This window comes from Camelus ferus, chromosome 20, assembly GCF_009834535.1.
Source record: "Camelus ferus isolate YT-003-E chromosome 20, BCGSAC_Cfer_1.0, whole genome shotgun sequence".
NCBI classification, from domain to species: Eukaryota; Metazoa; Chordata; class Mammalia; order Artiodactyla; family Camelidae; genus Camelus; species Camelus ferus.
Genome location: NC_045715.1, coordinates 1,078,400 through 1,102,481, shown reverse-complemented (window position 1 = coordinate 1,102,481; position 24,082 = coordinate 1,078,400). Strand labels below are relative to the sequence as shown.

The 24,082-nt window shown below is 58.5% G+C and overlaps 2 long non-coding RNA genes across 5 annotated transcripts; one reads left to right on the top strand and one right to left on the bottom strand.

Moving 5' to 3' along the window:
• The first annotated feature begins 3,263 nt into the window (after positions 1-3,263).
• LOC116658138 lies at positions 3,264-11,953 on the top strand. 4 transcript variants are annotated; one of them, XR_004313317.1, is made up of 4 exons: positions 3,264-6,066; positions 6,589-6,639; positions 7,830-8,131; positions 8,904-11,953. It is a non-coding gene; the product is annotated as an uncharacterized LOC116658138 (long non-coding RNA). The 4 variants fall into 4 exon arrangements; XR_004313315.1 differs by having other exon boundaries at positions 6,589-6,657; XR_004313318.1 differs by having other exon boundaries at positions 3,265-6,066; positions 6,589-6,657; positions 7,963-8,131.
• Positions 11,954-19,110: 7,157 nt separating this feature from the next.
• On the bottom strand, positions 19,111-22,717 carry LOC116658139. Its single transcript, XR_004313319.1, has 3 exons — positions 21,561-22,717; positions 20,390-20,514; positions 19,111-20,193 (listed from the first exon to the last, which is right to left on the bottom strand). It is a non-coding gene; the product is annotated as an uncharacterized LOC116658139 (long non-coding RNA).
• Between the last annotated feature and the right edge of the window lie 1,365 nt (positions 22,718-24,082).

Sequence of the window (24,082 nt, the reverse complement as noted above, 5' to 3'; positions counted from 1 at the left end):
GGCGAAGGCCCGAGGGGAGCTGCTATTTTGATGCCTGAAGACAAGCGCTGAAGACAAGTGCCAAAGACAAGCGCCAAAGACACGCGAAGGGCCGGAGCCTACCCGGAGCTGCTGGCTGGTGGGCGGGGAGGCTCGGGTCTCTGCTCTGGAGGGCGGGCGGGAGGAAGCCTTGGGTGACGGTGCCAGAGGAGGGGCCACGGCTGTCTTCGGTCTTCTTCCAGGTGGAGGTCGGGTGGGGTCAGGGGTCAGGACTTCTGTGCCTGAAGGTTAAACGCAGCCGAGGGATGTGGCCGGCTTTGGGGAGGGTGACCCCGTGTTGCGTGTGTTTAACAGTGGGAGGCAGAAGTGGAAACTTGTTGTAATCGTTGCTCATGAGAGCAACTATCAAGATTTTAGCAAAACGATAAAAGGTGTTGCTAAACAAGTTGAGCGCACGTTCCCCCTGGCAGGGAGCGTTAGGAGAGCTGGACGGGCTGCGGGGCGGCGGAGCATGGTCTGGACGCCCGCCTGGCGTCGCCCTCCCAGGACGTCCCGTCAGGGCTGCCCCGACACTGCGTCCACCCGGCAGCTGGGGGGCTGCAGACAGAACCTGTTAGACCTCTGCTTGCTAGCTTCTGTCCCACCACTCGGTCCGCCTCCCTCAGTCCCGTGCTGGCACCTGTCCCGTGGGGCAGCCAGAAGGGGCATTAGGAAATCATAAACACACTTTCAAGGCCTGGAGGGCTTGCAGTGTAGGAGGGAGAGGCAGCATGAGGCCGGGGACGCCGTCCAGCCCAAACTCAAGTGCGAAGAGAGTGAGTCCATGTTTGCACAATTAGACTCAAGTCTGCAGGCGCCAGCAGCCCCCTGGTTACAAGCTTCTAATGGAAAACAGTTGAAAAAGGCTTCCCAGGTGAACCTCAACGTAGAACCTGACCTGGAGAAAGTTAGGAAGTTGGGGAGAGAAGGAAAAGGGGTTGGGACTCGAGAATCGGGGTGGAGGGGTCTGCATGGCACACGGAATAGTGTCGGGGAGAAAAGATGGGACAGTCACAGAGGGGTGAACATCGGACATTCAGTCAACAAACCCTAGGTCTTCAGTCATGTGCCTCCATCACCCTCCGTCACGAGGATTAATGCAGAGAGCACCCCAGTGGCACAGGCTGGTCCCCTGGGAGCACCCAGGGTGCGTCTTGTCTACAGACACCTGCTTCCCAGATGCTCCCTCCTGCTGGGGTGCCCCCACCCCCATGGCCTCAGTCCACCCCACCCGGCGCTGCAGACAGCAGGCCCTGCAGGCTGGGCCGGGCTCCTCATGTCACCCCCACTCCGGGCGTGAGCCTGCCCTGCGACCCGAGGTCACCCCCCCGGGCGGAGGGCTGCAGACACGGAGCAGGCTCCACATCCCAGCCCAGACGAAGCCTGTGTCCCGTATGACCAGGCTGCTTTGGAGAGACTCAGTCCTCTCCAACGTTCTCTGGGTGCTTGTTTATCTGAGGGCCCAACAGATGGCTGACAGGGGTGCAGTTCATTTCCTAGGGGCTGCGAGCAGAAAGGCTCGGGATCTTCATCACAAAATTGTATCGATCAGTCAATGGATCTAGTCAGACATTATACACATAAAATCTCTCTCTATGTGTATACGTATGTTACACTTGTCAGTTTTAGTCCAAAATTTCATGTAGAAACAGCTGTTCAGGACCTGTAACACATTTTTCTCAAACAGCAAAGCAAATGTTGATAAAGTTTCAGATTAATCTGAAAAATCCTGGTTAACCTCCAAAGCAACTGATTCTGAGTCCTGACAGCATGGTTTATCCTGGCCGGTGCCTGGCACTCCGACACTTACAACTGTCACATGTTTTCTGTCTCTCTCTTCCCCCCCTCTTCACGGTAAACTGTTGAAGAAACAGGGCGAGCACCCACACTCACTCAGCTTGGCTTTGTGAGGGGTCTTGCTCTCCTCAGTCCCGTAAACTCCCTGCATCCCGAAACGTCCTCCCGTTTCCCAAGTGGGAGGCCCCTTCCTGCAGCAAAGTGGGGTGTGCGCTCCGAGGTCCAGCACTGGGACAGCCGTCCTTCCCTTAGCAGGACCGAGACCCGTCCCACCCCAGTGCCCTGCAGACAGGCAGGGGCACCTTCCCCTGGGGGCGCCCGGGGCGGGAAGGGGACGGGGACGCTGGCGGCCACATGCACAGAGGCTGGGCAGCTGCATACTCCAGGAGGTCGAAAACGACCCGTCGGGTTTGGCCCTGGTCTAAGTCCACGTGGAAACAGCACAGTCTTTGCTCTCTGTTGACACGACCTCTGTTTGCCACCTAATAAAATTATCTGAACTGTGTGAGTATTTTTCTGGAATTCTTCAGAGAAAAGATACCATCTTCATCCTGGGACGTTAAGCCAGTTTTTCAGTGCCCCTTCTCCCCAGGGGACCCACAAGGACACCACGGGGGAGACACTGCACCCCGGCACCAGGTTCACTGACCCCGGTGCCTCTCCGCAGCGGCAGTCAGATGGAAACTTCCGCACCCTTCCTCCATCCCTCCCCCAAGCCCCTGGCCCAGGGCTGGTGGTCAGAAACCCGGTGCTCAGCGTGGAGAACAGAGCAGAATCGCGCCCCCTCCGGCCCCCTTCCCCGCCTGCAGGCGGGGCTGAAGCTTTAATGTAGGGTCAGGTCCAGAGTCCTGTCTGTCGCTGGGCTGAGCGTTGCAGTTGCCTAGCTGAGTTTGCTGCTAAGCCCTGCAGTGTTGGTGGGGCTCCTGTTACCCGGCAGCGAGCAAAGTCATGGAAGTGCCTGATCTTTCATCCCGGAGCAGGGAGGGCGCCGCCTTTAAAGTCCCGTGAGCCGGCTTCAGTGGCAACAGGACAAAAACAGAAGTCACCCTTACGATCCTGTCCCTGAGCCTTACTTGCCCGCGTTCCGCTTACACCGGTGCCGGAACACGTCTTTGTCTCATTTCGTCGCTTGTCGTTCCACTAAGTAAGGTGGAGCAGAGTCAGGGTGCAAACCTGCAGCAGAAACGGCCCATTTGGACGTCATTGTCTGCAAGACGCCTGTGCCCCGGGACGCAGGGCCGCCCCTCTTCTTCCCAGACTGTCCGTGGCCTTTCTTAAGGAGACTTGAGGCGATTCTGACGCCTTCCGCTCCTTCCTGCTTCTCCGGGAAGCATTCTGCTAGAAATTTAGCCATGACTCTTGCCCTGAATCCATGCGAAGCCCAGCCCTCCGCTTCCCCCTCCTCGGGCTGCGTTGCTCCGTGGGCGCTGGGAAGGTTCTGCCGTTCTGTAGGTCCAAGGAGGCTTGTTTATCCTGCTGGTAGTCAGCAGACCCCTGCCCTACCGCCAGGACGTGATTCGGGACGAGAGTTCCCAGCGATAAAAGCCTTGGCTGCAGAGCTGCTCTGGAAGGACGCTCGTGGGGCACCTGGTGACTTTCTTTCCCTGCGGACCCGCCTCCCCAGGGGCAAGCAGGAAGGTCTGGGCCCCCTTCAGCGCCCAGCGCCTGGGGAACTTCGGTCTCAGCAGCCGGGGAGCCTCAGAGGGTCCCTGGAGAACACGCTGTCCTGTCGCAGCCCAGGGCCCACGACCAGCACGCACAGAGCTGTGCCTGCGGGCACTCGCTATTTTGACAAGATCTGTTCAGAGCAGCAGGCGGACGCCACCTCCTCCCGGTCCTCCAGGGGGGTCAGCCCTCTCAAGCCTCCTCCCAATCGTGAAGGCTGAAACTCCATTCCTGCCGCATCTCGGCCTCGTCCTGCTGGGACCCTCCCCAGAAGGAGGTCAGGGAGGGCGAGGCCTCGCCCTGGTCCGTCCTTGGCGTCCCTATACCTGCCGCTCAGAAGGACCCGATTAACATGGACTCAGTGACGTTAGAAACAGGCTGCACTTCTCAGAGGCGGCAAAGTCACAGCTGCTCAGCGAGTGGCCGGGAGCAGACGAGTAGGGGCGAGGCTCTGAGCTACTCCTCGCCGCGTCCTGCCCTCTGCGGTGCTCTCCCAGAATGGCTGGTAAACAGACACGTCTCTGGACAATTCTCTGAAGAAAGGGTGAGAAGGGACTTGACCAAAGTCTCTGCAAACAGCACACACCCTCCCCTCGCGGCGCGCCCTCCCCTCGCTGCACACACGCCCGAAGGGCTCCAAGCAGCGGAGAGAAGCAAGGTGCTGTTTGCGGCAGAAACCGTGGGGCAGTGAAGCCCCCCAGAAAGCCATGCGGCATATACGGGGTGGGTGTAAATGCAGCTGGGACCAAAAACGCCCGTAGACACAAGAGTTCTGGTAAAAGCCCAGAGGAAAAGAGCCGGCGCACCATCCCAGTGCGCCAGGGCAGAGCCTGGAAGAGAACTCGGGCTGTTGGTCCCAGGGTGGCCCCCGTCCGGCCTGGACCTGCCTCTTGAATTGTTCGTTCGTGAAAGTATCCGTCATGAAGAGACCGCCCCTCCCTTACTTGGCAGCTGGACCAGTTCGGCTCAGACGAAGTTGCTCCTCCCAGCGACGACAGCCCGCCTGACCCGTGAAGCCCGTCTCTCGGGGACGGGGGGGTGCGGACACCAACGCTCGTGCCACTTCACAGCTGTAATACTCTTGAGAGCAGCGTTGAAATCATCTTCTCCGTCTCACAGCAAAGGAAGTAGATGCAGGAGGGGGACTTCTTCCCTGGCCCCGGCAGCCACGCCCAGCCCAGCGTGGCCCAGGGCCCCACGGTCGCCCGCCTGGCCGCCGTCAGGTACGTGGTGACGGGTCTGGCCCACGAGGCTCTGCTCCCTACCAGGAGGAAGAGCTGCCTGGCCCAGAAATTGCCTTGCGTTATTTATATTTTGACAGGTATCTCGTGGTTTTTTTAAATGACAAAGTGTGCCCGTAGGTGACTGTGTGAGTAGCCTGCGGACTTCTCCCTGGGCTGCTCGTGACTTCCCGGCGGAGGCCTGCCTTCCTGCTCTGTTGGCCCAGGGTTTTGGTTATTCAGTGTCTCAGACCCGTGTTCGGACCAGCTACCCCAAGAAAGCATCGCAGCCCCACACCAGACTCAAGCTCTTTTTTTCATTTCACACGTCACTTTAACTCATCTTCCATCAAGATCTCCACCCCCGACGTGAGCAAGGACTTTGATGTGAACCTGAGAGGGCTGGAAGCACAATCTCAAGAAAGCTCCAACCAGTGACCCACCCTGACTTCCGGAAAGCTGGACGTCACGACCAAAACTGTCCTGACTGGGGATCGCTTACCATAAAGTCATCGCAAGAGGGAACAACAGGCTTGAGACCTGACTGTGACCCTGAGAACCCGGCAAGGCAGCCGAGTGCCCCGCGGTGAGACGGCCGTGATCCGTCCGACGGCCGTGGGGTTTAAGAAGCAGGAACACGTTTCCACACCCGTGTCCACAGCAGCGTGCATCACAGCATCCGAAGGGTGGGATGCGTCCATCACGGGGTGAACGGAGAAGCGAAGTGCACTGCATCCACACAGCGGAACACATGTGGCCGTAAGAAGGGAGGAGATTCTGGCACGGGCCACGACATGGCGGAACCTTGAGGACACTGCTCGGTGAAGTGAGCCAGGCACAGAAGCGCCAGTACTGAACGAGTCCGCTTGCACGCGGTCCCCGGAGGAGTCGGATCCACAGAGACGGAGAGCAGGCCGGTGGGGGCCGGGGGCAGGGGTGAGGGGTTAGTGTTCAGCGGGGACAGACTGCAGCTTTGCAAGGTGGAGAGTTCTGAGGATGGATGGGGGTGACGGCTGCACAGCAGCGTGAACGACCTCAACGCGCTGACCTGCACCCTTAGCCGCGCTTAAGCTGCAACTTTCATGTTATGCGTGTTTTACCACAACCTTAAACAAAGCAAGAGGCACTCTGTGCGCCCTTGAGGGAGGGGCTGTAAGCCTGTATCCCCCTCAGCATCGGCCCCGCGTCCGGGGGACACGGAACTCAGCACACGGTCCCGGGTGCCCCGCGGAGGAGAGTTTCCGATGCTGGGAAGACAAGCCCACGCCGAGTCCCAGGCTCCGTGCTGAGGGCTTTATGGCTGGCTCTTAGCTACAGAATGCTGTTCCCAGGAACAACCGAGGAATTCCTAACACATTTTATTCTGGTAAGTGTGTAGGTTAAACATTTGAAATCATGGTTTTTCATTTTCTCTTTAACAGCGTTTTTTACACGGTGGTGCTCGCCCATGCGTTTTAACCGTCAGCATCTATAATCAGCGAAAGAAATGCGGCTTCATTTACTTTCCCTTGGGTCTCCCCTGGTTGAGGGGGCTGCCGTGGCACCGGGGGTGGGCGGCCGCCCCGGGTGGGGCTGAGACGGTTCTGCCGCCCCGAGCCCCTCGGCGCCGGCCCTGCCTCTCCTGTTACAGAAGGGCTGTGACCTCAAAGCTCCAGAAAACTCACCCTCCAGGTGCACACGGGCTGGATGCTGTCCCCCCGGGGACATCGTGTCTTCCGAGGGCCCGCAGGGCTGTCTGCACCCATGGGCTCACCCTCGACACCACTAACCTGTGCATTGACAGTGGTCAAGGGCGTGACCATTCGGAGCTGGAGTCTAGCCGTCTCTCTCTCTCTCCCTCCCTCCTTCTAACTGTTCTGTCCTCTTTCTCATGGCACCGCCCCCACAGACACATCGCTGGGAACCCCTGCACCTTCAGAGAGGCAGCACGAAGCCGCAGGTAGAGCCTGTGGGGAAGGTGAGGGCGCTGGCCTGCTGGCACACGTGTGTGTCCGTGTGTCCATGTGTCTGTGTGTCCGTGTGTGTTCGTGTGTCCGTGTTTCTGTATGTCCGTGTGTCTGTGTGTCCATGTTTCTGTGTGTCCGTGTGTCTGTGTGTCCATGTGTGTCTGTGTGTGTCCGTGTGCTTGTGTCCGTGTGTCTGTCCATGTGTCCGTGTTTCTGTATGTCCGTGTGTCTGTGTGTCCATGTGTCCGTGTGTCTGTGTGTCTGTGTGTGTCCATGTGTCCGTGTTTCTGTATGTCCGTGTGTCTGTGTGTCCATGTGTGTCCATTTGTCCGTGTGTCCATGTGTGTCCGTGTGTGTCCGTGTGTCTGTGTGTGTATCTGGGGGGGGGTGCGTGCGCTACCCGCCTGGCTCCAGGCGGTGGTCGGGCCGCAGCTGTGTTGAGGGTGCTTCTGGGCTGGCCTAGGGGAGTGGCCCTCAGGAATCCAGAGCACCCTCCCTGCGGGCGGGGTCCTGAGTCAGCAGCAGCAGCAGGGGCTGTGTGGGCGGCAGTTCGTCAAGGAGGGCAGCGGGTGAGCTCTGCGGGCAGAGTCTCCGGTCCTTTGTTCCCGGCCCCCACCCTTTGGCATGGCTTCCCTGGGGATTTTTTCTTCCTGGAGCCTGGGTTAAGTACACAGGCAGACAGTAGGTCAGATGCCAACAAGCTGACTCCAGGCTACGCACCGCCCGCCTCGTGGACGGTGCAGGACATGGGGCCTGTCGCCCTGAGCCCTCAGTGGGCCTGGACGTTGGACTCTTAACTTCTGTTCTAGACTGGACGTCTGCTTTACCCGCTTCCAGGGAGTGAAGCATTTTAGCATCTTCCACAACAAATGCTCAGCCGCTTAGGAAGGGAGTGGGGGCTGACAGCTGTGCTGAGCAGGAAGTTCAGTCCAGGGGCGAAGGGCTTGCTCACGTGGTGACAGGGAACCATGCATCTCTCCAGAGGGTGGTGGATGCGTTATATGCTCATACATGCACCTATACATATGCACACATACACACATGCACACGTGTGCACACACACAGACGTACAGGATCACTCGGTCTTTGCACACATACACACATGCATGTACATGCACATGCGTGCACACACGTGCACACATACCCCGATGCACAAGATCGCTCTGGATGTGCACACACACAGACACACAGGATCGCTCCGGTCTGCACAGACCCCTGGCTCTGGGCCCAGCACAGCTTCTCTTGCTCCTTCTGCCTGCTGGGGGCGGGAGCGCCCGGAGGCCAGGCTCCGCCGCCCACTTCATCTGCTGCTCCAGCTCTCATCGTCGGCCCCATGTCCAGGAGACACGGAACAAGCCCTTGCTGATGGATCAGGCAGTGCACCTGCGGTCCAGCGAGGACTCACGAGCCAGGCCATGTGCTGGGCCGGTTGCACAAATTCCCTCGCCCCCTCCCAGAGCTGCCTTGTGGGGCAGGTGTTGGCAGGTGAGGAAACCAACCTCGGGCAGTTTACTCGCCCAGGGCCGCACAGCCAGCCTGGCAATGTCCGGGCTCCCCGCTCCTGCTTTGGGTTGCCCTTCAGACATTGCACAGAAATTGCAGGCATTATTTGGCTCGTTTCTGAGCATCCTGAGGGGGTGGGTGCTGGGAGGGGGCGTCAGCGCAGCTTCTCGCCCGCTCACTGCCCTCGTGACTTGTGGGAGTCCGGACTCCCAGCCCCGCCTGTTTCCGTGGTTTTTGAACCATGTCCCTGGAATATCTGGGCTGTGAGATGTGCTTCAGTGGTCCTGCAAACATCCTCTTCCAATTTAATTTTGAAAAATAGATTTTACCTGTTTGAAAGCCAAAGGAAAGAGCAGAGCCCTCGAAGGCAGCGGCTTGGGCTGCGAGCTCGCGGTCCTTTCCAAAATGTGCTTTCTCCTAGTCCCTGTATTTAAAGTTGAACTTGTCCTCTGCCCTGATCCTGTGGAGGCCCCAGCCATCAAGGCGCACAGGCCTGGGCAGCCCACGGGCGTCCTCCGGCCCAAAGCCCAGGGCCCTGCTGGGGCAGACACCCGTCCACGCGGGGCCCTCCTTGGTGAGGGCTGAGCCCGGCACCACGCGCGCCGCTGACACCCTGTCGTGGGGCATCACGTGAGCGCCACCGGAGCATTTCCTCACCGCGCTGGGACGTGCAGGGCGGAGTCACCGTGAACTTAGAGACAGGGACGTTTGCTTCCCAACACAGGTGGTGATTTTCATCATTTTCTATTTTCAGATTATTTTCTAACTTGTCCTTGAAGTTAGGAATAGATTATTGGTTAAAAACTGAGAATATTTTAAAAAATTGAAAATGGATATGAAAGATCGACCAGACTCCAGATCAGCAACAAACCACGCCGCACGGCCGACATGCTCCTTGTGTCCCTGCTGCCGAGAGCAGGACGAGAAACAAGGAATAAGTTACAACGAGGGCTCACCTTCCAAGGAGAGCAAGTCGCCCAAATCCTCGCTAGTTGATGAAATTTTGGAAAACAGCTTTATGGGTCCTGCCAGTATGAAACGCCGTTTGGAACTATCAGGTCAGAAGAAAACTCTAGAGGGCAGGGACGAGGCTCCAGGTTTTTCGGCATAAACTGAAGAGCTCAGAGTTACAAGGAATGTGTGTGCAGTTGACCTTTGAACAACGTGGGGGCTAGAGGCAGGCACGACCCCTACTCTGCACAGCAGAAAATCCGCCTGCACCTTTGACTCCCCCAGACTTAACTTCCCATAGCTCAGTGTTGACACCACGGTCGACTTGCACCCACTCTGTGTGTGTATCATACGCCGTATCCTTGCCATAAGGTAAGCCAGAAACAAGAAGATGGTATTGAGAAAGTCATGGAAAAATACATTTATAGTACATACACGTGTTTATTGAAAAGAATCGTGTGCAAGTGGACAGACAGGTCAAAGCCGCGTTGCTCAAGGCTCAGCCTTATGCACAACGCTCAAGCACACAGACTGTCGCTCAAAGTCGGGCCAACACGCGGCGTGTGCCGCAGACCCCGCGAGGCCGAGGCTGATGCCACGTCAGGCCGCCCACATCTCAGCAGGTCCGCGGACGCGCAGACGGTGCTGGCGTCACCCAGCGGGCAAGGCTGGCCGTCGTCTGGGCGCTCCCTCCTGCTGCCCCTGCGTCAGCCCCCCGTCCGCCTGCAGACCCAGGGCAGGTTCCTCCACCCCCTCCCCTTGTCCTTCTGAAACCCCAGGGAGGCCACCTGCCCTGTTCTCCGTCCCCCTGTGCTGAGAAGCCACGACAGTGTCTTTATACTGCACTGACACGTCACCGCGCTGACGAAAGTGGCCTCACACTGGACTCAGGACAAACCCCTCCCCTGGCCCGGACACCTGGGGCCTGGCTCCGGCCTGGCTCACCAGCCCCGCCCTGCTGCGTCCATGCCGGTTCCGTCCCCAGAGCGTGGGGTCCGCACCTGCATGCCCTACACCTTCCCTCGCATCCTCCGCCTGGACGTCGAGCCTCACCTCCTGGGGGTGAGTGCTCCGGCCACGAGTCCCGCAGGGGGGCCGCCGCCGCCCCGGTGACCTCCTCCCAGCATCCCCTCCGCTCCTTCTTGGCGCCATGGGTCGCCTGCGCTGGCTTCTGTGTTTGCTTGCTTCTTTCCTGTCCACCTGCCCCATGAACTGTGCGCTCTGCCAGGGCTGCGAAGGGCCAGTCCTGTGGGCACTGTGTCCCCAGCACCTGCTCTATAAGAAGTACCGTCTCATCGCAACCCAGAGCGTATCTTTATTGCCTGTGGTTCGCCGGTGTTTTCTGTTCCCTTCTGTTCTATTGCATTTCATTTTCTCAAAAAGCTACTTCTGGCCCAGCAAGCTCTGTAACTCACTCGTGGCATCGGAACACGTTGTAGTGATGCAGCCACAGAACGATGCTCACTGTTCCCGACTCGTTTCTACAGGGTCATATAAAACACAGCTCAGCTGGGTCTAAGGCATCAGGTTTGATAAAACTTTCGATCAGTCTTTGAAACAGTGAGGACTCAGGTGATTAAAAGTGAATTTGTAGCAGTTTCACGTAGTGAAAGAAATTTTTATTGTTTTGTTAAAAAAAAAGACGAGGGGAATGATCACTCTTTCCCCTTTCCGTAAATTTTTTTAAACTTTGGATTTAAAAAACAAAGCTCTATTAATCAGCGTAACGTCACTGGCTCCCTGAGGGCACATACGGGGATGTGAGACCTGAGCGTTGTGCTGCCTCCGCCCCGCCCTCCCGGGGTGCCAGCTGTATCAGCGTCACTTCTACTCGGCGAAGGGTCCAACACACATTACCCCACGTAACCACGGCCCTCTCAGCTGCGGCTTTGCCTTCCTCACTCAGTGATGATGTGTCGGTCGCCACACTTGTCACTGCGTTTCAAACACTGACAGGGTTAATGGAAACAACGGGGCACCACTGCACGCGAGAACGACCAGGGCCCGGGACACTGATGTCACCGAACGCCGGGAGGACGTGGGGCCAAGGAACTCCATGCGGGTGGGACATGAGGCGCAGCCACTGGGGAAGACGGGCTGGTGGCTTCTTACAGAACTGTGACCCACCAGTCACGTCCTTGGCATTTACCCAAAGGAACTGAAACGTGCGTCCGCACAAAAGCCTGCCCACCGGTGTTCACAGCAGCTCCACTCTTCATTCCAACACTTCGCAGCAACCGAGATGTCCTTCAGGAGCGAACAGATCCACAGCTGTGGTCCATCCAGACAACCGAGCGTTATTAGATGCTGAAAAGAAATACGCTATCAAGCCATGGAAAGACAAGAAGGAAACGCAGGTGCGTGTCACTGAGTGAAAGAAGCCAGTCTGAACAGGCTGCTCACGGTGTGATTGCAGCTCTGTGATGTTCCGCAAAAAGAAAGACCACAGAGACAGTGAGGGGGCAGCGGTGGCTGGGGCCTGGGGCCGGTGAGGGATGGCGGAGCACGAGGAGTTCCGGGCAGTGAGCCCGCCCTGTATGACATTCCAGGGATGGACCCGTGTCAACATACACGTAGCTAAGCCCACAGGACGTGCTACGCCAAGGGGGAGGCTGGTAAGGTGTGGACGTGGGGCGATTCTGATGTGTGAATGTGGCGCATCCTTGATAAAAAATGTACCATCTGGTGAGTGATGTCGGTACCTGGGGAGGTGATGCACGTGTGGGGGCAGAGGACAGACAGGACATTTCTGCACCGTCTTCTTAGTTGCATTGCAGACCTGAAACTTCTCTAGAAAAGTTGTCTTCAAAAAAATTGATCCTATTAAATAGATATACTTGCTTAGCCCTATAATCACCCATAATGTCCACCTGTGTTCTGTCGTTTTGCTTCCTCTAAACTTCTGAATTCTTTATTTTGATTCGTCTCTTAGTAAATATAGTCATCAAGTAATTTTCCAAAAATGTTTCTTGGCTATTCTATGCCTAAATTTTTATACGATGAACTAAAATTTGACTGGGTGGGAAATTCTTCAGTTACACTTTCCCCTTGAGAACCGCAGAGCACTCTGACGTCACCGCGAAGCGCGAGTGAGGGCGGGCCCGGGGGGAGGGACACCGCCGCCGGGACCCACGCTCCCCGCTGACCCCAGTGCTGCTGCGGCGGGCGCCCCTCCCCGTCGCGGGGCTGGAGCTGCCTTCCCGTCTGAATCTGACTGGGGACGGGGTCGTCCCCTTCATCTCCATGTTCACTGTGTTCAGTCCTGTGTGTGACCTTCAGGGATGAGAGCGTGATCTGTTTATTTCTGATCTTTGATTGGGAGTCTTAAATTAGTAATTTTTCAACGTCATGCCTTGGATTCTTCCTTTTCCGTCAGGCCAACACATTCCGAGCGTCTCCTGGCGCGGTCCTGGGCCTGCGGTTTCCGCAGCCATCAGGGCAGCCCTGGCCCTGCCTCTGGGGGTTGGGAGTCTTCCCTGTAAGACACGATGTGGAGGAAAATAGATTCTGCTTTTCAAGAAGTTCAGGAACTATCGGTCTCTTCCCCTCTCCTGCTTTCCGGGAGGGACACAGGGACAGGGCGGGCGAAGGAGCGGGCGGTGCCGGCAACAGCAGAGAAGGTCCTGGGAGAGACGGGCTGTCTCCCAAGAGGCTGCGCCTTCCCGGGTTCTCGGCTCTCGACTCCTTGCGGCTCCTCAAGCAGACGCTGCTGAGCAATTCCTCCCACTTCTCCGCGCTGTCGGCGTCCCCCCGCCCGCCCCCAGAGCCTGGAGCTTGGCCTCCTCTTCCCATTCCCTCCCTCCTTACCCCCCCAACCCCCTGCAAGACAGGCCGAGGACCCCGGGGCTCCTGCCTGTGCCCGGGGGGGCCGGCTGTCTCTGGACGGTGAGAACAGACCCGGCCGGCGTCCTCAGCCCACGGACGCGGAATCCACGGACCTGCGAGTCCAAGCCCATAACGTGCGGGGACGGGCCGCTGCCACCGCGGCCGTGAGGACGAGGTTGCAGCTGCTGGAACATCAGACTTGTCAGCCGCTGGTCAGCTCCGCCCAGTCTGCCCTAGTGTCCATCATCCTGTGTCACGGCCCCATCCGCAGGCGCCACGCTGACTTCCATCCTACTGGCCAAGGCCCCTGGGCTGCTGCAAGTGCACCACCTTCCCGGGCGAGGTCCTCAGTCCGCCTGGCTCCTGAGTCCGGGTGCCCGGTCGTCTCTGGAGGGACGGCTGTGTCTTCCAGCTGTGGCCCCCCAGATCGCCCCACACCCTCTCTCCTGGGCAGCAGGACCCTCTCCTGTGGCAGAATCACTCGGGAAGGGGCCTGCCTGCCAGACGGTGTGTCATCAGACAAGCCGCGAGCTTGGTGGGACGTGAACCCTGTGGCCTCTGCGTCAGAGCTTTGAAGGCCGCTTTTATGCTTTTTGTCTCTTTGTTCATTTGTTGTTGGTTGTCCTGTGATGTTTCAGGAAGTTTCTTTTGAAAGTCCTAAGCTTTCTCAGCTGTGCAAAGAGGAGCAAAGAAAGGGCACTGGAGTCTCGTCCTTGCTGGGCAGGTGCTCCAGAGGGGAGGCGGGCGGCGGGGGGCTCGGGTCCTGCCCAGGTGTCCATGGGGCTTGGCCTTCTTCACAAAGAGCCTCCCACGCCTTGATCAGCCACCAAGCGGAGGTTTAAACAGTGCATTCTGGGAAGTTTGCCCTTCCATCCCCAAGAAGGACCCAAGTCAAAGTGCTGACCCTCCCAGTCCAGGGACTGCTGGGCATTGGTCTGGAGCAGGGGGGCGGCCCCGCGCTAGGGTCCTCAGCCTGCGGAGCGAGGGTGCATGGTGGGGAGGGCCAAGTGGGAGCCACAGGAGCCCTGCACCTGCCCCCAGCCTCTTCCAAGAGAGTAATTCAAAGCAAAGCTGAGCTCACTGGGGGTGGCAAGGGGGCTGAGATTGGTGCTCCACTAAGACCCAGCAGACTGCAGGGTGGGGGCACCGGCCGGCTCGCCCCGAATTGCCAGGCTGACCCCTGCAGACACCAGGTGGGGCCTGGAGGGAGACTGAGCCAAGCGGTGGCCCGGACACAGCCTGTGGAGCAGGGGCGCACGGGCTCGGGGCCACAGATGGGCGCAGGGGTTGGCAGAGCACCCCCCACCCGCACCAGTTAGAAAAAGGACCAGAGAGACCGCTCGCTCGGCGGGACTGACCAGACCTCCCCACCCCTGTCGTGACCTTGTCCCGACACACCTGGCCTGCCCGAGTCCGCCGCCCATCACGCCGGCCGATGAGCTCACGTCGACTGGATGGAACATGAGTGTGGTTAACGCTCTGTGGGCTGTGATGAGACCCTGTGGGGAGTGGGGGGACATCCTGCAGGGCCGGCCGATGCTTCAGTGGGACCACCGGGGTCGGGGATGCCTGGACGTCTGCTCAGAAGTGAAGGACAAGTCACTGCGTTCTGCATGAAGCACCACGCAGGGCAAGCCCGTGTCCAGGGACTGGCGGAACCCTCTTCCCCCCCAGCCCCGGCCACAGCGGCAGGTGGAGCAGGAGAGGAGGGCTCTGCGGCAGGCCCCGGCCCCGGTGCCTTCAACCGTCTGCTTGGGCCTCGTGTTCTGGCTGACCCTGCGGTGTCCACGGTGTTCGCGGTGGGAGTGGTGGCCCTGGGGCACCTTGCACTCCTGGTGTCCAGGGTCCAGCAGGAAAGTGACCCTGGTGGGGCAGGGGCCTCCTGGAATCACCCTGCTCATCTGTAAGTGGGAGCGATGCTCCCAGCACCGCCGGCCGAGAAGAGCGGACGCCTCACGGAGGCAGGTCTGGGCACGCCCTCGGGCAAGCTCCCGGGCTCAGCTGAGCAAGGTCAGAGCTGGTGGGGGCTCTTCCAGCACCCCCCTCCCACCCGTCCCCCCACAGGGGCTCAGAGGACCCTGTGCATGTCCTGCGTCGTGGTGCCTGCTTCCTGGCTGTGGCCACGTCACCCGTCTCTGGACCATGGCTTCTTCAGTGCAAATTCATGGTTAGGACTTAAGAATCTAGGGTCCTGTGGGAAAGCATCTCACTCATCTGATTGGAATTTCCATCAGGTTACTCCCAAATTCCCTGCACAATGGAGCCCCAGATTCACCAGTGAGGTTTGCAGGTTATAGTCACCTGGGGCTCGGGGTGTATGACTGAGATGGCTGCTCTCACCATGTGTCACCTCCCCACCCCTGCAGGCCTCTCCCAGAGCCCCAGCTCCTGCCACCACTTGTGACCCCAGTGACCTCCCCTTTGTCCCCAGGCTTCTGCCCCTGGCAGCTGGACTCTGTGTTTTGGGTGGTGAGAGCTCTGCCTGGGGGTCCCTAAGGCTGCTGCCCGAGAGGCAGAGGGGGTGGGGAGTGAAGCCTGAACTTTGCTGTGTTACAGTGAAAGCTCTAAATAAGGAGACTAGTGACACGACCAGGTAGGAAACACCTAGGCTTTTACGCTCCTACGGAGCCCATTCCCGTGGCCTGGGCTCCCCCGCGTACCCACGTGAGGGAGAGAGCGCGCAGGAAGGTGAGCACCTTGTCCACGGTCACAGAGTACGTCTGTCCCGGGAGCTGGGCTCTCCCACAGGATGGTCTGTGGCTGTGGCCCGAGGGACACGTTCCAAGATGGAGCGTTGGTGACCGTTCAGTGTTCAGCCGTGGGGAAGCTTATTAATTATGTGATTAAACTCAGCTCAGCATTAGGGAGCCACGCACACACACACATGCACATACACACACGCATGCACACACGCACACATATGTGCACACACATGTGCGCACACACACGCACATACACTTGATTAAACCCCAGCACAACCACTGCCTCCGATGCTCCTGACGTGGAAATTAGTCTAAAGACAGAAGACAGAGCATGAATAAAGGGAGTGAACAGACCACGGGTGTCACATTTGCTTCCCATCATGTTCACTCCTGCTTGCGGCGGGCCTGGAAAATCACTCCTCGTGACCCTCCTTGCAGAAGGCTGTCAGCAGAAACTGCTGTTCTGGTGCCCGAGGTTTCAAGTTCCCTTTGAACAAAAATCCTGGAGGCTCCCATGTGCAGCAAATTGAGCAATCTAGAAAAAAAATGAATGCAATCCTAGAGAAACACAATATTCCAAGCCTCGATCAGGAAGAAGTACAAAATCTGCGCTCACTGGTTCCTAGCACTGCAACTGGGTCAGCAGTTTAAACACCTCCAGCAGCAGATGCCCGGGACCAGGACGCACCACAGGTGAATCTTGCCGAACACGTAAAGAAGAGCCACTGTCTGTCCTTCTCAAACTATCACAGGACGTTGAAGAGGGAGGAACACCCCCAAACTCACTTCACAAGGCCAGCATTGCCCTGATACCAAAACCAGAGACACTACAGAAAAGGGAAGTTACAGGCTGATGTCTTGATGAACAGAGATGCAGAAGTCGTCAACCAAATAGCATCACACCGAATGCAATCCGAGGTGCGGGGCTGCCCGGGTGAGGCCGCGGGGCCCACCACGCGTCTCCCGTTCCCGGGGGCTCTGACGCCCGGTGGGCACCACAGAGCATGGCCCACGTGACTGCAAGGAGATGGCTGAAAAGAGGGAAAACAGAGATGAGGCATTGACCTCCGGGTTGTTATGAGGACTCAGCAAGGTGACGATGGATGGAGCCGGGCAGACTGCGCGTCATCGCTGCTCGTTACGCGCTAAGTGCGTGTTACTTGATTGTTACCTCTTTTTGGTGGAGGCACTGGGCATTGAACCCGGGACCTCACACACACCAAGCATGCGCTCTACCACTGAGCTGTACCCCTGACCCCTAGTTCATTGTTATCTTGAAAGACAACGTGTTGTGGGAGGAACGGGACCCTAATCTGTAACTTTTTCCCTCCACTTTTTTTTTTAAAGTAAAAATTAACTGAGCAGAAAAGAACAAGCAAAACCATCTCAGAAAGCAAGCAAGCGTCCTAACATATCCCGGGAAGAATTAAAGTCACAGTAAGGGTGCATATCGATTTGATTAAGAGGAAATAGATGTTAATTGAACGTTGCAAAGTTTAGAACATTGAACAGTTGTGGCCCAAAATAGACTCTAAGTTCCTCATTCAAAGACAGAGTCGCTGGTAAGCGGCCCACTGGGACGGGGGCTCCCATCTTCCGCTTTTCCATCAAGCCAGGGAGAGCCCGTCCGGGGCGCAGGCCTCCTGCTCTGGAAGCTCAGAAATCCCCTTGGAGACACCCCACCTCCCGCGTGACCCCCCAGTCGCAGGGAGGGCCCAGGGAGGAACCCCTCCCCCACCAGTTAGACACCGTCTGGCTTTGCTTTGTGGGTAAAAATCTGAAGGCCTTTGAACTTCGGCGAGCGTTCCAGGAGTTCTCCATCAGGATGCGTGTGTGACGGGGTGCAGTCCACCTGCACGTGCCAGGGCTGAGCCTCACCCTGCTTCAGTCACAGGCTCACAAAACCCACACTGACCCTCGCCGCGTCGGGGTAGTTTGTGTGGTCGGCTGGCCTGGATCTCCCCAGGAAACTCCACTCAGAATTCCTTCACATTTAGAGCGGGAAGAACAAATCCGTTTTGGGGGTTACCACGAGAAGGGCGCTGTTCATCTGAGAAATCCGCTTTCTCTAAAGCGTGGCAGCTCACGCCTGCCCGCACGTCACACCAGCGCCCGCTTCACGGGGGCAGCGGGCGCGCCCGTCAGCGAGCCCCGCCCCGCCCGCGCAGGGCCGGCCGCGCTCCTTGCGTGAGTCACGCCTCTCCGGCTTCAGGGAGTTTTGGGAAATGGCATGTGAGTTTCCACTTTCCAGTTTGCGGCTAACGCCGTCCCTGTGCTGACATTTACATTTCAGTGTTAAGTTAGCAGCAGTAGCTGTTGCCTTAGACTCTGCATCAGGAAAAGGTCGATTAACTTCTTGTTCTCCTTTATTGTGCACACGAGTCCATGATTTTAAGCTCTTAACGTGTACGTATTATTTGTGTAGCGTTTGCCAGTACAGGTCTTACACCTGGAGAGGAACTCAACGGTTACTTGACTGGACCAAACAGCATTCACTGCACAAGTGAAGAAACGGAACCTGGTTCAAATGTCTTCAATGGTTTACCCGAGACCACGCTGTGTCTCCTCACAAATTAGATCGGTTGTCACCTCACCCCTTCGTCGCGGAATGGCTGCTGACTGTGCGTCTTCCATGGGCTAAGCCCGCTGCGCTCCCGGGGGGTTCAGCCTTCCTGGCCCCTGGCCCGGCCAGTGGGTAGGACAGGCGGGGGGCTGTGGTCACAGCGCAGGGGGATGGGGGCCCCAGGGGGCCCGGCGGAGCCCTGGGAGCGCAGAGCGAGGAAGTGATTCCGCGGTTGAGGGTTCCGGACGGCGGTCTGACTCTCAGCACTTCACTGTGGGACGCTGAGCGGTGGGACGGGCTTTGACTCAGGGAAGTCCGAAAGCCTCCGTTTGAATTTCACTCACTCCTCCATCCCCCCGCCCCCTCTGGAAGGAGGCCGGGTGCACACGGCCAGCGCAGCCCAGGTTCTGCGTCGGGTGTGCAGCTGGCGTCCCCTCCAACATGAAAGGCTGGTCTGGGGCCCTGTGGGACTCTCACACCTAGAAGTGCCCTCTGGGTCCAGCCCGCGCTGGAGGCGCTGGGTCGGGAGGCCCGGCAGGCCCTGGGGCCACGCCTGCGGTGGAGAGGAGCCCCTCCTGGCCCTGGCTGGGATTATTTCGCTGTGTTCTTGGCACATCATTTAGCCTCGTTAGATCTGGTTCCCACTCCCTCACCTCACAGGACCAGCTCATGAACTGGAAACCCCAAGCGGACCCCATAGCTTGGCTGGCCCCGGCCCCTACAGAAACACCTCTTCAATGGCAAATCCCCCACGTGAACTCAGGTGCCACCGTCGCCAGGTACACCGTCACCGGGGATTTGCACTGAGGGCAAAGTGCCACGAATACCCTGAAAAAGAGTCCAGGAAAGTCTGCAGTGGGTGTGTCCTCTGTGGGCCGTGCGGTGCGACGTAGAACCAGGCACACGGGTCTGTCTCTGGGGGGCTCACCTCACTGATCGGCTTCCGCAGACACCCCACCTGTCACACACTTGCGGGGCGAGCAGCTGGGTGAGGGCCGCGCCGGCCCCGGGAGGCAGGAGCCGGAGGACGCCGAGGCACACTCGCCGAGTCGGGCCCACACGCGGAAGTGAGGGCGCGGAGCGGGGATGTTCAGGGCAGAATGTGAAGCTCGTGAAACATCCGTCCTGTAGGGGCAGGAGAATCGTCCCAGGCCAACGTAAACTTGCGAGTGAAACGTTTTTACAAGACAGGTGGTGAGCCTGTGACAGCTTTACGTGGCCTAATGGTTAAGTAAATCAAAGACAAAACCATAAATACAGTATGATTTCACAAGCTTTAGCTGACGTGTATTTTTCATGTCAAGCCCATAATGGGTTCTCAGGAGAGCGTGGGTGGAGGCTGAAGTTTCAAGAGGGGAAAAAAACGTCTAAATGCACCAAGTTGTAGAAAAGGGAGGGAGTAAATTTTCTTGCCGGGTTCTTGAAAATGTCAGTTCACAGAAAGCGCCTCGAGCTGACAAATGAAGGGAGAAGTTGCGAGTCAGACACAGTGAGTGAGACTTGGAAGAGGCCATGTGGGAGGGGGGCGTGGGGCTGACCCCACGAGGGACACACCGGCTAGACGTGGACCCCACTGTGGGAGGCCGGCCTCCTAGGAGAGGCCTGGGGGACAGCCTCCTGCCGGGATGCGGCTGTTCCGAAGGTGCGGGCGTTCCGTCCCCTCGTGGGGCTGCCCAGGAGGTGGCCCGACCTTTGGGGCGGGGTGGGGGGGCGGCCTCGGGCCTTCGCCCCAGGCTCAGGGATGTGAGGACAGCTACTCTGTCTCAGTCACTCCTGTGGAGGGAGCTCGGAAAGCATTTCCCTAGAGGGGGTCGGGGGGAGGCCGTCACTCTGGGGTCATTTCACGAGGAACCAGGACAAGGAGTAAGACCCTGGACGCTGCCTGCAGCTGCAAGCGGAACCTTGCCCACGACGCTGTCCACGTGGCACGACGCCTGCCCCAGACACGTAACGCGGCCCTCCACCTGGCCTGGCTCCCAGACGACGCCGACGCCACGTGGTCCCTGAAACCCAGACTCTCATCATCATCACGGGAGTCGTAATGACTGCAGCCGTGCGTTAAGCAGTCAGCGCGCTCTGAACGTCACGGGGAGGAAGACACCCCGACGTTTCTGAGATTCAAAGCAAGCGTCTTAGACCCACACTGGTTAGCTGGTGGGGGCCCCGGAGCAGGGCGTGCGGAGGGGACAGAGCACCTACTCAGGAGAGCCGGTCCCACGGCATCAGCCGTGATGCCCGGGCCGGGCAGCTGAGAGCTCTGGTCTGGGGACACGGCAGACTTGGAAAGACTGGCCCTGCAGCACCCAGTGGAAAGAAAATCACACCTGGAAGGCAAATGGGTTTTTGAAGAAGAGAGTGGCCCATGGTAGCCGCGAGCAGTGAGCCTCGGGGCCGAGGACGGGTGTGGACCAGGTCCAGGGAAAAGCGGGGGACCCCGGGGCTGGCCGCAGGTGGCTGCCTCGGAAGATGCCCACCCGCCCACTCCCTCCTCCAGGTCGGGCAGCCGACCTCGAAGACGCGCGCACCGGCCCCGTGAGCCTGTGAATGCTGCTTTATGCGGCCGAGGGGATTTGCAGATGGGATGAAGGAGCTTCAGATGGGAGGTGCTGCGGGCGCATCCAGGTGGGCCCACAGCGTGCACTGGCGTCCCTAACTGTGCAGACCCTTCCTGGCTGTGGTTAAGAGACAGATGATGCTGTCACTGGCTTTGAAGAAAAGGGGCCGCAAGCCAGGGACTGGGCGCCGCTTGGAGCTGGAGAGGCTGGGGCTGGGTCTCCTGCAGCCTCCTCAGGGAACCCAGCCCTGTGACACCGTGATTTTGGCCCAGTGACACCATCTGGACCTGTGACCTGCCTGAGCTGTAAGATACCGCATTTGTGTTGTTTGGAGCCCCTTGGGTTTGGGGTTTTGTGACGGTAGCAACAGTAAATGAACACCAGCCCTCACACAGCGGGGGAGGGGAGGCCACCTCCCGAGGCAGCGCCTGGCCTGCTCCCTGGGGCCCAGGACGCCCAGAACCTTCTCTGCCGCGTGTGGAGTACGTGGACTGCTGACGCCCAGGGATGGCGCAAAGGTGTCGGGTCCCTGAGGACTAGGGGTCTTTGCAGGGCGAGTTCTGACGACTGTGGGCTGGGCTCTGGTCTCATCAAAACGGGCAGAAAGCTGGAAGTCCCTCTGCTGAGTGGCCTTAAACTTCACATTTCTAAAGGAACTGAGCAAATCACCGAGGGAAAGTTGTTCAAGAGAAAAGTACATTATTTACAAGAAAAGAAACTAGAATAAACTAGGACAATGGGGCGAACTATGCTCACTTCAGGCGACCAGAATTAACCGACTGGGTTTTCATTTTGCTGCCACCACATCCACTCACTTCCAGGAGGACGCTGTCCACAGCATCTGCGCACGCGTGTGAAGGCGGAGCAAAGCGCCCCGGCTTTCCTGAGAGGCCTTGTTCCTTCTGTCTGCATGTTTTCGGTGCAATAAATTCACAAATTGTAGCTCTGGGTGTGTGCGGGTCGGAGCAGGAGTCAAAGCAAAATGAAATGGGCCCTGAGGTGGGACCCAGGGGTCTGGGGAAAGTGCCTGAAAGGAGGGAGGACTCCGGAAACTTGGGACAACCTGAGGCGAATGGGGGCGATGGCTCAGGGCTGGGAAGAGGCCCCAAGGTCCGGACACAGCATTCGCTTTTCAGAGGAGCCCCGCCCCGGTCAGCACCCCCTGCCTGACTGCGTCCTCCTCCGACTGTCCGCCGGGGGCCGGGTGGCTGCCCGCAGTTGGGTGTGGCCAGTCGTGGGTCTGAGGGGACCATCTGTCTCACACCTGGATCAGTGATGGTTCCCTCAGTCAAACAGAGGGCTACACCCACTCAACAGCAGATAGCCACAACCCGGCTGGGCAAGCTGACCGCGCCCCAGGGCAAGTGCCCCGGCCCTTCCCTGCAGAAGTAAACAGAGTTCACACTTGGCCCCTTAATGGGTAACTTGGCCAAATCCATTAGCTTCTTACATATGAAAAAAAGCACTCGGACTCTGTTGACTGCCGAGTGGGGCTTGGGGAGGTGGCCACCTGGGACTGCGCCGCGTGAGCCCCATGAGATTTACGAGGATGGAAGGGCCCTAATAAACGCAGCACCTCCTCCAGAATCGCCTATTTAAGGTCCAGTTAAATATCCTGAGTGAGTCCTACGTCCAAGGGGAACCGCAGCTTGTCCTCCGCTGGGACGAACCCCAGTTAGAAGGGTCGCTGCTCCTGGTGGGGGTGACGGGTGGCCCCCGCAGCACCCACGCCCCGGCTCACATACGGCCCCGCACTGGCCGGCAGTCGGCCGGAGCCTGCAGAGCCCGGAGGCCCCGTCTGCACAGAGCAAGGCCTGCTGAGTGGACACAGACAGCAGTTAGCAGTGAGGAGGCTGCGTGGCCGTGAGCCTTCGCTGTTGGGGATGAACTGGAATGTTCCCGCCCTGGAGGCATCGGCCGTCCTCAAGGACGGTGCCCCAGCCTTGCGGCCTCCCGCTCTCCGCCGCCCGCCTTTCCCCACCACCCTCTTGTACTCGCCCTACAACAGGCTGAGGACGGACCCCAGATCACCTCCCCTGCCCTGACTCTCCTTCACCCCCACCTGGAAAAGCCTCTGGTGATGAACTCGCTCCCGCTTCCCCAGTTTGAAGACCGAGTTTGAAGGCTCTCTGCTCCATTTCCTTTTTCCCTCTTGCACAATGACTCACTAGGGTAAAAGAGTAACTCAAACTGCTGTTAAACACGGGTAAGAATTGCAAAACACAGAGCTATTTCTAGCAGTTATTTCTTTAAGGAACAAATCTTTCTTCTGATTAATTTAACTCTATTTTGAGCCCATGAAAGCATTTCAAGCACCGTAACACAGCTCCTTGGAATCTCTAAATGAGCTTCTAACACAGAACCCCTTTCTGCTGCGAACCTGAAACTGCCCTTAAAAGTAAAGTCTTAAAACAAATCCATCGCTGGAGCCTCCCTCCCTCCCTCCCTCCCCCATTTCTCCTCCTTGGCTGCCCCTCCTCTTTCTTCTCCCTCTGTATCTTCATCCCGAATCTCAAGGTGATGATGAGACAGAAAAGAGGCCAGTGTCTGAACAAGGTGAGAAGCTGCTGGAAGTAAAGACAGAGGGTAGTGTAGGAAGCCCCTGCGACCCGGCACGTCGTGGCAGAGGGGAGGGAAGTGCCAAGACTGGAAACTGCAGGGGCTGCCAGTGTCCTGTGAGGACACCTCCTTGTGGGGGGCAGAGGAGACCCCCCACCCCTGGAGGACACACGTAGAAGCCACGAGGAGGCTCCTTCCCCAGAGAAGGACATTTAGAGACAAGGCGGAGGAGAGGAGCCTGCGGAGGTTGTGAAGGGCCCTCAGAGACCAGAGGACAGTCCCTGGGGCTCAGTGACAGGGTGGGTGGGTGGGGACCGCTGAGCAGAGCCAGACGACCTCCGGGCAAGGTGGGGGCAGACGGTGCGTAGCTGGGAGCAGAGACCCCGCTTGCTTTCTCTCTCTCTCCTTCACACTCTTTCTCTCCCTCTTTCTCTCTTTCTTTCTTTCGAGCCAGGGAGGCATCCTCAGGAGGGAGTCGGGGACGAGAGGGAGTGAGCGAGGGAGACCCAGTGGAGGGGCAGGCGGGGTCTGCCGAGTCTGACCCGGGTGTCAGCGACCACGACTGTGCCGGTCCCTGCAGTGTGTCCCAGGACTGTGTTCCGGGCCCCGGCTCACCCCCAGGTGTGTGCTGTCTGCAAACGTGACTTGTTAGAACCACATCTTCTCCTGACATGACCCACGAAGCAGAAGATAAACTCAGGTCAGGAGCCTTCCCCCCAGAACCTCACAAGCATCCTTGTCAGTAAAGGCAGAGGCCAAGGCATCTCCCGGGACTCCA